Raw genomic sequence first — 14,840 nt, 5'->3', positions numbered from 1 at the left:
AATTCTTTAACAACACAAATTTGCGATGCTTCCAAATCTTAAATAACCGTCCATGTTAAAAAGGAGTTCTTCCTTCAAACTGCCATTAAAATGCCACCAAAGTCCTGATTCCAATTCAAAGTGGTAGGCTTTTTATATATATATCAAGGTTTTCTTATATTTCTCTTCTTATTTTTCAAGTATTGGGACATATGCTCCTCAATTTGAAGACTTGTTGGCAAAAAATTATTCACCTGTTCTGATCTGTATTCTTCTCTACAGGAAAAATGCCACGTCAGATGACAGATTGTCCAATATGCTTGATTCCATATGTTGCAGTTGGGCAGCATTTAAAAAAATACCACCATGTTGTAAACAAAGAAGAATTACATTTGCTGCTAAATTACTGCTCTACAGTGTAAGTCACTGTCATACAGTATATGAAAAAACATTGCTACAATTTAAAGTGGTAGTTGTAGTTACATTTGTCAAACTGGATGTGATATGCAGTTACAGGGGCAGGCTGGACTGTCCAGTATGTAAAGTTAAAAACCGTATAAGACTGGACAAGCACTTGGAAAATGTCCACTGTGAGATTGAGGTTAGTGTTTTGTATAGCTTACATTTTGTTGTTAAATTAGAATGCATTCTTATGTGACATGTTTCACTAACTTTCTCAAACATTGCTGTTCTATTGTTTATACCCTTTCAGAAATCAGATCAGAAGAAAGTAATGAGGACAGCGAAACGATTGGCTAATCTGAAAGCCCTCAAAGCTCTCAGACGTTCAAATCCACAGCCTCCAATGGTGACCTCACTGGACATAGAGCAGCTGACTGAAAGCAGTGATCAAGAGGAGCAAAGTGATAGCAGTGATACCAGTGAAGAATCTGCAGAGATTAGAGAAGACAGCTCAGTCCATTCCCCTGTCAATCAGTCAGATGATGCTCAAGTCCAACATCAGACTTGCAAAAATTGCAAAGAACTGCATTTGAAACTACAACAACTGAAAAGTAAACTGAAAAGACTGAAATCCTCTAAGGATAAACCTGGCCTCAAACCCCTCAACCCCCCAAAGCGCCAGAAATTTGAAAGACATAAACCTGACCCAACAGCCCGGCTTCCTAAATTTGGTATGAATTATTTAACAAAAGTGTTTTTTGTTGTGTAGTGTAATGTGAATTTGGATAACTGGTTGTTCTATTTATTATTGTAGGCTCTATCTTAAAGTATAAAGTGCCTTGAGGCAAATGTTGTTGTGACTTGAATGGAATTTAATTGAATTCTATCAAGGAAGTTAAATCCTGCTAATTAGCAATATCTTCCAAATATCATTGTCAACCAATTCAATTAGAAGAATGTTTTCTGTACTTCATCAATTTTTCATGACACTCCTAATTGCTATGTTGTTACTACACTTTATTTTAAACAGAGAAAGTCCTGAATGCTTGGTTTCAGCACATTTGTGGAACAAGTAAAAAGGATGTCGACAACGCCAAACAACGGGTCCATCATGTCCGTGCCTGGGCATATTTCATGTCTCACAATCAAGTCCCTGCAATGACGTTTGCATTTATGGACAACAGAGAAAGACTGACTGAGTACATTTTTACAAATATCTGTGATATATTAGTCCAGTAATCTCAATAATACTAAAGTGATTACTGATTTGTGTTTGTTTGTGGGCCTTTTTTAGATGGACAACTTATCTGAATAAACATGCCGTGACAACCAAAAGGATTCGGATTGGAAATGTGAGGGCGTTCTTGAAATTTCTAATTGATGCACAACTGCCAGAGGTCAGAGCCTCCCGTAAGGCTTTAAAGGGGACTTTATTTGCACTTCAGTTGGAAATGAAGAAGAGCAGAAGGGAGTTACACACCCACAGGCAAGCCATCCGGATCAAAAAATCACGTAAGATCCAACTTTACTACTTATTCATCACTGTCGTTACCTAGCATGTGTAACAAATACATTATTTATAAATGTCACAATGTCATTACTGTGATGTAGTGAGGAAGGAGGACTCAAAATGTTATAATCTAAAGTATAAATTGTATACAAGTATATATTTTCTGTGCTGTATTTACACAGTGGCATGCAAAAGTTTGTGGAACCCTGATAACTTTCATGGTTTTTCTTTATTAATCATTGGTTGCTTGGATTAGCAATTTCAGTTCAACATATCATATAGCGGACAAACACAATGATATTTCAGAAGTACCACTGTATACAATGTACAAAACAGAAAGTAAACAGAAACTAGGAAATGCAGAGCTGTTAGGCTTCATTTTCTAGTTTCTGTTTACTTTCTTTTTATCTACTTTCTACATGGGAAAACAGTATGTCACCACAAGGAAACAGAGGCACACCATGGATACTAATTCGTATACAAAGTTCAGGAGGACAAAAATAAAGCAGAGAGAATCTACCACAGATCTAGAAAACAAAATTGATCAGGGGGTAAATGAATTAAACTAAACAACATAAAATTGGCACCAAAAACAGGAAACGTGACCAGTAACTAACCAGTGGCAACACATAACTAAACATACAAATGCAGAAAGAAAAAACATAAAATATCTAAACAATAAGCAAACTAGTAATCAAATTAAAGATACCTACTGATAAAATGAACTATACTGTCAAAAAACACAAAGACAAAAATGGTCAAGGAAATGAGACTATCAAAATTTAGGATATTGATATTTCCTTTTTTCAATTCAATTCAATTCAATTTTATTTATATAGCGCCAAATCACAACAAAAGTCGCCTCAAGGCGCTTCATAGATACAGAGAAAAACCCAACAATCATATGACCCCCTATGATCAAGCACTTTGGCGACAGTGGGAAGGAAAAACTCCCTTTTAACAGGAAGAAACCTCCGGCAGAACCAGGCTCAGGGAGGGGCGGCCATCTGCTGCGACTGGTTGGGGTGAGAGAAGGAAGACAGGATAAAGACATGCTGTGGAAGAGAGACAGAGGTTAATAACAGATATGATTCAATGCAGAGAGGTCTATTAATACATAGTGAGTGAGAAAGGTGACTGGAAAGAAAAAACTCAATGCATCATGGGAATCCCCCGGCACCCTACATCTATTGCAGCATAACTAAGGGAGGATTCAGGGTCACCTGGTCCAGCCCTAACTATATGCTTTAGCAAAAAGGAAAGTTTTAAGCCTAATCTTAAAAGTAGAGATAGTGTCTGTCTCCCGAATCCAAATTGGAAGCTGGTTCCACAGAAGAGGGGCCTGAAAACTGAAGGCTCTGCCTCCCATTCTACTTTTAAATACTCTAGGAACAACAAGTAGGCCTGCAGAGCGAGAGCGAAGCGCTCTAATAGGGTGATATGGTACTACAAGGTCATTAAGATAAGATGGGGCCTGATTATTTAAGACCTTGTATGTGAGGAGCAGGATTTTGAATTCAATTCTGGATTTAACAGGAAGCCAATGAAGGGAAGCCAAAACAGGAGAAATATGCTCTCTCTTTCTAGTCCCTGTCAGGACTCTTGCTGCAGCATTTTGGATTAGTTGAAGGCTTTTCAGCGAGTTTTTTGGACATCCTGATAATAATGAATTACAGTAGTCCAGCCTGGAAGTAATAAATGCATGAACTAGTTTTTCAGCGTCACTCTGAGACAGGATATTTCTAATTTTAGAGATGTTGCGCAAATGGAAGAAAGCAGTCTTACATATTTGTTTAATATATGCGTTGAAGGACATGTCCTGGTCAAAAATTACTCCAAGGTTCCTCACAGCGTTACTGGAGGCCAAGGTAATGCCATCCAGAGTAAGAATCTGGTTAGATACCATATTTCTAAGATTTTCAGGGCCGAGTACAATAACCTCAGTTTGATCTGAATTAAGAAGCAGAAAGTTAGCGGCCATCCAGGTCTTTATGTCTTTAAGACATTCCGGCAGTTTAACTAATTGGTGTGTGTCATCTGGCTTCATGGACAGATATAGCTGGGTGCCATCAGCATAGCAGTGAAAATGTATGCTATGTCTTCTAATGATACTGCCCAAGGGAAGCATGTATAATGTAAACAGAATTGGTCCTAGCACTGAACCCTGTGGAACTCCATAATTAACCTCAGTGTGTGAAGAGGACTCTCCATTTACATGCACAAATTGGAGTCTATTAGATAGATATGATACAAACCACTGCAGCGCAGTACCTGTAATACCTACAGCATGTTCTAATCGCTCTAATAGGATATTATGGTCGACAGTATCGAACGCTGCACTGAGGTCTAGCAGGACAAGCACAGAGATGAGTCCACTGTCAGAGGCCATAAGAAGATCATTTGTAACCTTCACTAAAGCTGTTTCTGTGCTGTGCTGAGCTCTGAAACCTGACTGAAACTCTTCAAATAAACCATTCCTCTGCAGATGATCTGTTAGCTGTTTGACAACTACTTTTTCAAGGATTTTTGATATGAAAGGAAGGTTGGAGATTGGCCTATAATTAGCTAAGACTGCTGGGTCTAGAGATGGCTTTTTGAGTAAAGGTTTAACTACAGCCAGCTTGAAGGCCTGTGGTACATAGCCGATTATTAGAGATAGGTTGATCATATTTAAGATCGAAGAATTAATTTTTCACATGAATGTGTTATATTCAGTACTAAGCTTGGTAAACTTGGAAAGTTTAGGAAGAAGGATAAATAAATTGAAAGGGTTAGTATTCTGGATTGGAAAGTAAGATTTAAGTTAAAAATGGCAATCCAATTCATTTTCATATACTGTGAGCTCTGGTCGCCAGTTCTTCTTCCTTACAAAATAATTTTTTGAAAAAAATTAGGTCTAAACTACAACCTGTTGTTTTTGTGCACCCCTGTTGTTTTTCAGGATGTTTCTTCATAAATCATTGGTTGCTTGAATTAGCAATTTCAATTCAATATATCATAAAAATCTGTATTAGGTCTGAAATACAACCTGTTTTATATTTACATCATTGCGTGCAGCATGAATGAGCATGACTGGAGCTGCAGGAACATAAAAACATTCTGTGTCTTTTAGAAATGCTTGTAGATCCTGTCCACATCACTGATTTTCTCAAGAAGGCCACCACACACATCCCTGAAGCACTTGGTAAGTGTGTAGTTCATTTCTCCATAAGGACAACTCTAATAACCCCAATAATATCTCTGCTAATGAGAAATTATATAATATTTACTTACCAGCTGTAATCTGTATGTATATATAGTTCAGAATCTCAGATTTACAGAAATATATGACAGAACTTTTTGCTTTCAATTATAACAGACTGCTCATTTATAATCACTTGTTGGACTTTTTGATTTTTCTTCAAATATATAATACATATACAAACAGTAGCATTTGTGATGTTTATATAGGATTATATTAGGGGGAGTATATAGCAATATAATCAGTGTTGGGAAGGTTACTTTTCAAATGTATTCCGTTACAGAATACAGAATACATGCCCCAAAATGTATTCTGTAACGTATTCCGTTACGTTACTCAATGACAGTAACGTATTCTGAATACTTTGGATTACTTAATATATTATCATGCTTTTTACAACAACGTGAATGTACTATTGCTGTGTGATTTATTACTATTACTGAAGGTCCGCGACTCCGAACTGTAGTAAAGGGACCTCTGACTAATACGGCGGGGTCCCTGTCGGCTCGTAGCCGAAAAATAGCTTTACTTTGTTGTGTGGGTCAACTTTTCTTGCGAGAGACAGAGAGAGGCGTTGAAAGGCTGCTCCAACGGAACTTATTGTTTTCGGAGGAAAACACGAACACGGTGTACAGTCGAGTCTTATTAGCTTACTTACAACTGGGCTCGTCAGGCACTCTTCTTGGCTGAAGTGGTTATTATTATATTTACATGCTTCCAGCTCCTGTTTTTCCTCGACGACAACACGTACCTTTCCACTCCCCTTTTTCTCCCTCCTCGCGCTCACAGACCCATAACGTGTATGGCAGTCCATTCTCCCTGCAACACGGACTACACTGCCCATGATGCTACATTCTTTAGAGCTATGCTTGTAGCATTCTGCCTGTTAGCTTAGCACAACAACAACAACAAAAAGGCGCTCTCTCACCCAGGAAACACACAGTCGCAGAGAGAGAGAGAGAGCGTCGCCCTGTAACCATGGCAACCGTAACGCTGCCGCCTGGAACAACAGAACGTAGCTGTCAAACAAAACCCAAACAGTCCTGACCCGCGACAAAATGAAACAGGAAAGTACTGCAGTGTAATCCATTTATTTCAACAAAGTAACTGTATTCTGAATACCACCTTTTTAAACGGTAACTGTAACGGAATACAGTTACTCATATTTTGTATTCTAAATACGTAATGGCGGTACATGTATTCCGTTACTCCCCAACACTGAATATAATGGATATGCTTCCCTATCCCTTGTGTCTTACTGTGCAACCTCTATGTTACTCAATAGTCGAGCTTGAGAAAAATCCCACAACTGAGAACCTAGACTGGTTCTATGGTCTTCTGGCTGGATTTGTCATCTGCACAACTGGGCACAGAAGAGGCGTCATATCAAATATGACAGTTGAGGAAGTTGGCACTGCTGAAGCGGATGGTGATGGCCGGCGGATAATCAGAGTAAAATCATTAAGCAATTATTTCTCTCCCTGATTAAAGATATTTTCTTACCAGCGACATCAATGACTGTGTGCAATGTAATTTAGTTGCTGATTCTTTTACAGGTAAAAGAGCACAAGACCAAGGAAACATTTGGCCATGCACTTGTTCCCCTAACGAAAGACGAATACATATGGTTTCACCGCTTTGTGTACCACCGCCACAGATACCCTGGTGTATCATCACAATTGATTTTTGCCAACACCAATGGAGGGCCTTATGCTAAGATGCTGACATCGTTCCAAGATGCATGGAGGAAGTTTGGTATCCCAGGAAAACCAAACTTCTCTATGATTAGGAGCAGCATCAGCACTTTTGTGAGTAGTTTCCACTTTATGGTGATTCAGTGTTTTTACCTTCCTATCTTTTTAGAGTGATGATATAAAACAGTCACCCTTCCTGGTTTTACTCCCAGTGTTATAATGTTGAAAGGACATTTCTTTTTCTTTATATTGTCTTCTGTTGTACTTCTTTTTGTGGTTCTGTCCTTAGCTCTGCAAATCTCCTTGAAAATGTCAAATGTTAGTGCAATTAATAACATTATTTAATGTTTACATTTGTAGAGTGGGAGATCCTTGGGAACCCAAAGCAAGGTACAAGTCCACCGGATGATGTGCTATTCTGACGCAACTGCAGAGAGACCTTATGAGGCAGATTTAAACTTTGACGAAGCCTTCAAGTGCCGCAACAATGCTGCAAAGGCACTTGCTGTGAACAATAGAACCAGAGACTCTGAGGAATCTACAACCTCAGAAGACAATGAAGATGTGTTGCAGAGAAGATATGCTGGACCAAAGAAAAGAAAGTCTAGTCAAAATGCCACAAGAGGAGAAATTGTGAAAAAGAAGACCAAACAGCACGCAAACACCATTGACACAGACACATCTGGAAAACACCGACATAAACAGAGTGGCAGGGGAAGAGCAAAAGTGACTACAGAGAGTAGTGAAAGTGAAGATTATGATGATAACCATGAACACATTGACCTTACAGCAGCAGGTACATTGGGATCCACCAAAGGTAAAGATAATGCTAAAGAAAAGGGAAAAGCCACAAAGGACAGAGGAGACTTGTATAGTCATACTCAGTTTCTTAAAAACAAGTTCAAATGTTGGGAATATCCTAAAATTATCTTAGAAAGAAATGCAATCCAAACACAAATACAAAAAGTTGTTAGACCAAAGGAAACAACTGAGGGTGTGAACCAAACACAAACAGAGACAATAGATGAAGACAATGAAGCCTTGAGGCCAGAAAGTTTGAGTGAAAATGAAAACAGTATGGAAACAGTGACTACAGATAACGAAGAAGACAAAGCTGAAGATGAAAATGGTCCCTTGTTGAACACAACAGACATAGACCAAGAAGTTTCCAGTGGAGTAGTGAGAAAAACTACAGAAAAAATAAAAGGAATGAGCACAGAGGACATAGGCAGAGATAAACATGGACCACAGAAAAAGACAACAACCGAGGAAAAATGCAATTTGAGATCAGAAGGAACAACAGAGGAAGGAATGAGAACACAGACAGAGACTACAGAAAAAGACAAAGCACTCAGCACAGAGGACACAGACATAAAGGAACAGAGACCACAGATGGAGACCGCGGTCAAAGAAAAAAACATTTTGAGAGCAGGAGTTACAACAGAGGAAGGAATGACAACACAGAGAGAGACTACAGAAAAAGAGAAAGGGTTGAGCACAAATGACAATGGGCAACACACAGTAACTACAGATAAAGACAAAGCACTCAGCACAGAGGACACAGACATAAAGGAACAGAGACCACAGATGGAGACCACAGCTGAAGAAAAAAATGATTTGAGATCAGAAGGAACAACAGAGGAAGGAATGAGACCACAAACAGAGACTACAGACAAAGACAAAGCACTGAGAACAGAGGACAAAGACATAAAGGAACAGGGACCACAGATGGAGACCAGGGTTAAAGAAAAAAACAATTTGAGAACAGAAGGAACAACTGAAAACAAAGACACAGTTAGAGTAAAAGAAGATGGCCCTGGGACTAGCTATGAGTCTCTGGTGGCACACCCAAAAAAGAGGAAAAGTTCTCTAATGAAGAAAAGCTCTTTGGCGAAGTGTGATGAAAGCAAAGAAACAAGGCAAAAGGGCAACAAGCGAGAAAGAAAAAGACCAAAGAGCCTGACTGCAAAACAGCTGTTAAGTCCAAAGATGCTCAGAAGTCACAAGACTAAAGAGGCACCTAAAGATACCAGCAAAAGACAAAAAGTCATACAAAGAGTCAGAGAAATTACAAGAAAAAATAAGGAAAAGAACAAAGGATTGAGCACAATTGACATAGCTGAAGATAAAAATGGGCAACATACAGAGACTACAGAAAAAGACAAAGCACTCAGCACAGAGGACAAAGACATAAAGGAACAGGGACCACAGATGGAGACCACAGCTGAAGAAAAAAATTATTTGAGATCAGAAGGAACAACAGAGGAAGGAATGAGACCACAGACAGAGACTACAGAAAAAGACAAAGCACTGAGCACAGAGGACACAGACATAAAGGAACAGAGACCACAGATGGAGACCACAGCTGAAGAAAAACATAATTTGAGATCAGAAGGAACAACAGAGGAAGGAATGAGACCACAGACAGAGACTACAGAAAAAGACAAAGCACTCAGCACAGAGGACACAGGGATAAAGGAACAGAGACCACAGATGGAGACCACAGCTGAAGAAAAACATAATTTGAGATCAGAAGGAACAACAGAGGAAGGAATGAGAACACAGACAGAGACTACAGAAAAAGACAAAGCACTCAGCACAGAGGACACAGACATAAAGGAACAGGGACCACAGATGGAGACCAGGGTTAAAGAAAAAAACGATTTGAGAGAAGAAGGAACAACTGAAAACAAAGACACAGTTAGAGTAAAAGAAGATGGCCCTGGGACTAGCTATGAGTCTCCAGTGGCACACCCAAAAAAGATGAAAAGGTCTCTAATGAAGAAAAGCTCTTTGGCGAAGTGTGATGAAAGCAAAGAAACAAGGCAAAAGGGCAACAAGCGAGAAAGAAAAAGACCAAAGAGCCTGACTGCAAAACAGCTGTTAAGTCCAAAGATGCTCAGAAGTCACAAGACTAAAGAGGCACCTAAAGATACCAGCAAAAGACAAAAAGTCATACAAAGACTCAGAGAAATTACAAGAAAGCATAAGGAAAAGAACAAAGGATTGAGCACAATTGACATAGCTGAAGATAAAAATGGGCAACATACAGAGACTACAGATAAAGACAAAGCACTCAGCACAGAGGACACAGACATAAAGGAACAGGGACCACAGATGGAGACCACAGCTGAAGAAAAAAATTATTTGAGATCAGAAGGAACAACAGAGGAAGGAATGAGACCACAGACAGAGACTACAGACAAAGACAAAGCACTGAGCACAGAGGACACAGACATAAAGGAACAGGGACCACAGATGGAGACCACAGTTAAAGAAAAAAACGATTTGAGATCAGGAGATACAACAGAGGAAGGAATGAAAACACAATGACAACACAAGGACAAGGTCATGTCCAGAGTGAGAATGTGAATGTTAGATCCTGTTGATCTCAGAGTTCTTTGGTTGCAATTTTTAATTATACTAAATTTTCAAGACCTTTGTGATCATGTGAGTTTTTTTGTTACTGATTTTACACAGTTGCTCTGGGTTTTTTTTTCTTTACATTTTGCTCACTTTGATCATGCAAGTTTTTTAGTTAAGTTTAAGTATTGTTTTTATTTTTTTACTTCTAAAATAATAGTTGTTTAAAAAAAGACAAAATTTGATATGCATATGTTGTTTATAACCAATGCCAAATGGAGAAAAATAAAATCAATAAAAAAAATTCTGTTCAATTTGAAAATGACGTGTCTTTGTTCTACAATCATTAGTCATGGATTTCATTTCCAAGCTGTAATTCCAAATAACTCATATTTTATACAGGCATGCTATGCAGATGTTATTAATAACATTAGCTGAATTAACACAAATAAAAGTCCTCACAAATTATACCTGATTCCAAATAACAACATTGTGATGTGTTTAATGGTAAGCCCAATTACAATTTCTTCTATCTAAATAACTAATTATTCAGTTTTTTTCAATCCAATTTTGGCAAAGAAATGTCTAATGTTTCATTTTTTTTCCCATCCCATTTCCTAATGCAAACCATAGAAAATAAATCTTAATCAATTATTCAAAGATATTAAGGGATTTTTTTTTACTTTTCTCTGTATGCAGTGTGTCTTTGGAAATCGATCCCCCCCCCCAAAAAAAAAAAAAAAAAAAAACCAGAATAAAAACATCAATCATAGCAGGTGTGTTTTACTGTTTATTCTTTATGCGTTTGACTTCTCAGATTTATTGGTTTTAACTGATGCTGTAGATATTAAAAATTATTTGTGCTCCAATTAGTGGAAATGCAAATGTGAAGTGTTGTTCAAAATAAATCTGTGAAGGTTCTCAGTAATTCAGGTCATCCTAGTTTAGGTCATCGTAGACCCCCTGGGGGTCACTCCTTTAGGGATTAAATCTGGGATTCTCCACCATTTCAAGACTCAAGAGGTTTATTGTCATTTCGTATGGTGTTACCCAGCCTGAAACGAAATACTGTCTCTCACCAGCCTCTACAGTGCAATAAGCAATATGTTTGACCTTAGAACTGAAGAAGCTTCTTGGTAGAGAAGTGAAACATCGGCAAGCAACATAAGGAAATCCAGGCATTTTTCCTTCCAAGCTCCCTAGAAAGCTCACAATGAAGCACCCTTTGGTCAACTCCAGAGCCAACAAGCTGAACATCCTGTATAAGAACTTTGTAGGTAAGAGCAGTTTCTCTTCTTAATACACTGATATTTTATACATTATAATAAATCCAATCATGTTTACATTTTATTCGTAGAAACTGATAACTTTCAGGTGCAGACGTGGATGTTTGGACAAATTGTTCATGTAGATAATCCTCATTGCTGTTTTTTGTGATCATTGCACTCTATGTGATTATTTTGCTCCTGCTGTATTTCAACAACTTCTCACGGCTAGCGGAGTGAGCTGTGTAGAGGAATAACTGAGGACCCAAAAGGTGAAAACAGAAAGTCCACGAGAAACGCAGGAGCTCACGGAACAGTTCACTGATGGTTCAAGGGTTGACCCGTAGGCCATGAGCACAATAGTCCAAAAAGGTTCAGCTCAGGAGGCCCACTGTGTGAAAAGCTGGTCCGGAGGCCGGCTGTACAGAAGGTTCCTGGGACCTTCCAGCGGATGCAGAAGACAGCTGAGGTGATCCCTCGGACTCTCCAGTGGAGGCAGATGACTGGATGGGACCCTCCGACCCTCCAGCGGAGACAGACATGGACCCAGTAAGTACAGGGACCTCAGGCAGACAAAGAGAGGAACCAGCAGTTGCAGGGACCTCTGACAGATACAGAGCAAAACCAGCTGATGCAGGGACCTCTGGCAAGCACAAAACAGAACCGGTAGGCTCAGAGACCTCTGGTATTCCTTACACTGGCTGGAGTTGAGCAGCAAATTGGTTTGGCTCAGGTAGCAACAGCGGGATGCAGTCCTCAGGGAGCTGAAAATGTTCACCAACAAACCCAGCAGAGGACGGAGGCGGAAGGTGAAGTAGTTGTTGGCGCTGGTGTCTTAACCTCCAAGGGTCTTGAGTCGGCTGGTGGCTGGCACTCAGCCTCTGGGAGGCCCTGGAGGGAGTTACTGTCTCTAACATGGCCAGCTTTTTGAGAACCATTAAATGTTTCTATGAAGTGTGTTCCCTGCTTAAGATGAGTAGTTGAAGATGATGGCTGAACCAATGAGTGGACTGATGGCTGAGCTAAAGGCAACTGAGCACATAACTGAGCTAGGGGCGACTGAGCGATGGACTGAACAGGAAGTTGAACTAATGGCTGAGGTGCAGGCCCTGCTAATGGCTGAGCTAGCGGCAACACAGGAGACTTGGATAGTGGCAATACAGGAAATTTGGATAGGAGACTGAACTAAGGGCGACTGAGCTGAGCGTGACTGAACTGAGGGTGACTGAACAGGAGACTGAGCTAATGACTGAAGTAATTGTTGAGGTGAAAATGGAGCTTGTGGCAGAGTTGATGACCAAACTGCTGGCCAGGCAGCTAACAGAGCTTCAGGCCGGGCCGGGCTGCACATCCTCCACCAAGCAGAGCAGGTGAGCAGTGAAGGGGGTGAAGGCGAATGTTGTGGAGAATGTGCAGTACGAGGGATAGCAAACGGGAGGGAGGCATAGCTGATCCTAATAAACGGGGAAGCAAAACTTGATACATTGACATAGGACACAGACTTTCAAAGTAAAAAAGGAAACATAACAGACATGGACTTGACTAGGGGATAAAGCTGATAAGTGGGACAAAAACTAGGGCTGGGTATCATCACGGATTTCTAGAATCAATTCGATTCCGATTCACAATGTCCCAAATCGATTGATTCGATTCAGTTAAATTTTTTGCCTCAGACAGTCAGAAATATTAAAATTCTGATCATGATCATTTTCCTGGCCAGGGATTTTATAGCAGATGACCTTAAATATATTCTGCAGTAGATCAAAAACGAAAGAAAACAATTAATCAACATATAAACATGATGCTGCTGAAGTGAAATAGAGCAAAGTTACTGAGGTGTTATTAGAGACAAAACCAAGCATTATGCAATTTTGCACAATTTTTAAAAAGTTTACATTTGTTCAGTAGCTGATTGAACAGCAACAATTAGGCTCTCTTTTCGGAAGTAAGTAAAAGCGAAAAAAAACCAGCGTCTGACAGCGTTGTAAACAATGGTAGACTTGTGCGTAATAAGCAAGTAAATAATGCAGAAAACAGATTTCTAGACAAGAAACTGTTTTTGAAGTACACAGAGAGAGAGAGAGAGAGAGAGAGAGAGAGAGAGATAGCTCTGCATGAAGTGTGATTTTTATTGTGGTGAAAGCAAAGCACCAAAAGTAAGATGAAATTTATGATGATGTTTATGTGAAGGGAAATGTGAAGCTTATTTTGGATCTTCTTTTGCTGCTGGTTTAGTCAATATTGTTTAGAGAGATACAACCTGCAGCTTCAGAATCTATCGCAAAAAGGGCGTAAACATAAAGCGCTGACCCACTGAAACATCAGAATCAGTGAACTGTCGGCTTTCAGCCCCGAGCGCGTCCGTGTTGTCAGGTGAGAAAGGCGACATCTCACTGATTCTGATCTGTCGGGTGCATGTGTGCAGAATCCACGTACCTGCTCTAAGTCACTGTTTTAGCTGTGAATTAGATTCAAAATCGATTCAGGATTTTAATAAATCAATACAACATTATCTAAGCTAGAATCTATTTTAATCGATAAATCGATAATCAAAATCCACCCCTAACAGCAATCATGGAAGACAGAAAAAGACATCTAAGTGGTTGATGATTGAGCATGTGTCTGACAAACGAATTTTCCTTGAGATAAATTAAGTTCTTAATTAATGACTAACCTCATATTGTGGATGGATTTTCTCAGTTGTTCTCCTGACTGAAGTTTGGTCCATTTACAGCATCCTGCCATGCGATTGCATTTGTTCCTTACCACCGGGAACTGTCATGTTAACTTTTATCGAGTGGAAAAAAAGATGGATGCCTGGATGTTAAACGTAATTATTACACCTGGTAGAGCAGCAACGCTGATCATTTTATTAAAGAATTTAGACAATTTTTGTGATTCCACAGTAATCGTTTGACTTTGGGACCTGCAGCATAGTTTGGGTCCAGCCTTAAAGACTGGATTCTGTTGTTATTATTTAATTTAATAATACATTCCAAGAACTGTTACCCTAGACAATGATTGCAAACTAGATCGTCTGATTGGCTAAAAGACCTGTCTCGTCATTAACTAGGGTGGGAGGAGCAATGATGTCAGAGTGTGATGAGAGTACAGCAAACTGGCAATGATTTGTTTTAAGGTAAGTCTATACAAATCCCTATTTTTTCATTTTTTATCACCCCAATCCCTCGTCCTCCCAATTATGTAATAAAAATAGCTAAACTTCCATAATTTTCATCTTTGTCCCTAGACACTCCAGTATTATAATATAAATGACTAATGCTTTGAACATTGTGCTTATGTACCCGGTATGACTAAGAAACATGCCACTCTATGTGCACCAAACATCTGAACTTAATTTAATGTATTTGTTTATATTTTATGTA

At 39.3% G+C, this 14,840-nt stretch overlaps 2 long non-coding RNA genes across 2 annotated transcripts; both read left to right on the top strand.

The window, feature by feature from the left end:
- The first annotated feature begins 497 nt into the window (after positions 1-497).
- On the top strand, positions 498-2,276 carry LOC309706743. The gene is made up of 4 exons (XR_014276785.1): positions 498-580; positions 692-1,112; positions 1,412-1,580; positions 1,676-2,276. It is a non-coding gene; the product is annotated as an uncharacterized lncRNA (long non-coding RNA).
- A 4,065-nt stretch (positions 2,277-6,341) lies between these two features.
- On the top strand, positions 6,342-7,573 carry LOC309706019. Its single transcript, XR_014276660.1, has 3 exons — positions 6,342-6,584; positions 6,689-6,940; positions 7,187-7,573. It is a non-coding gene; the product is annotated as an uncharacterized lncRNA (long non-coding RNA).
- Positions 7,574-14,840: the final 7,267 nt, after the last annotated feature.

Source organism: Aulonocara stuartgranti, assembly GCF_965226115.1.
Source record: "Aulonocara stuartgranti genome assembly, chromosome: 5".
NCBI classification, from domain to species: Eukaryota; Metazoa; Chordata; class Actinopteri; order Cichliformes; family Cichlidae; genus Aulonocara; species Aulonocara stuartgranti.
The sequence above is the reverse complement of the archived record's forward strand: the minus strand, read 5'-3'. Positions and strand labels throughout refer to the sequence as shown.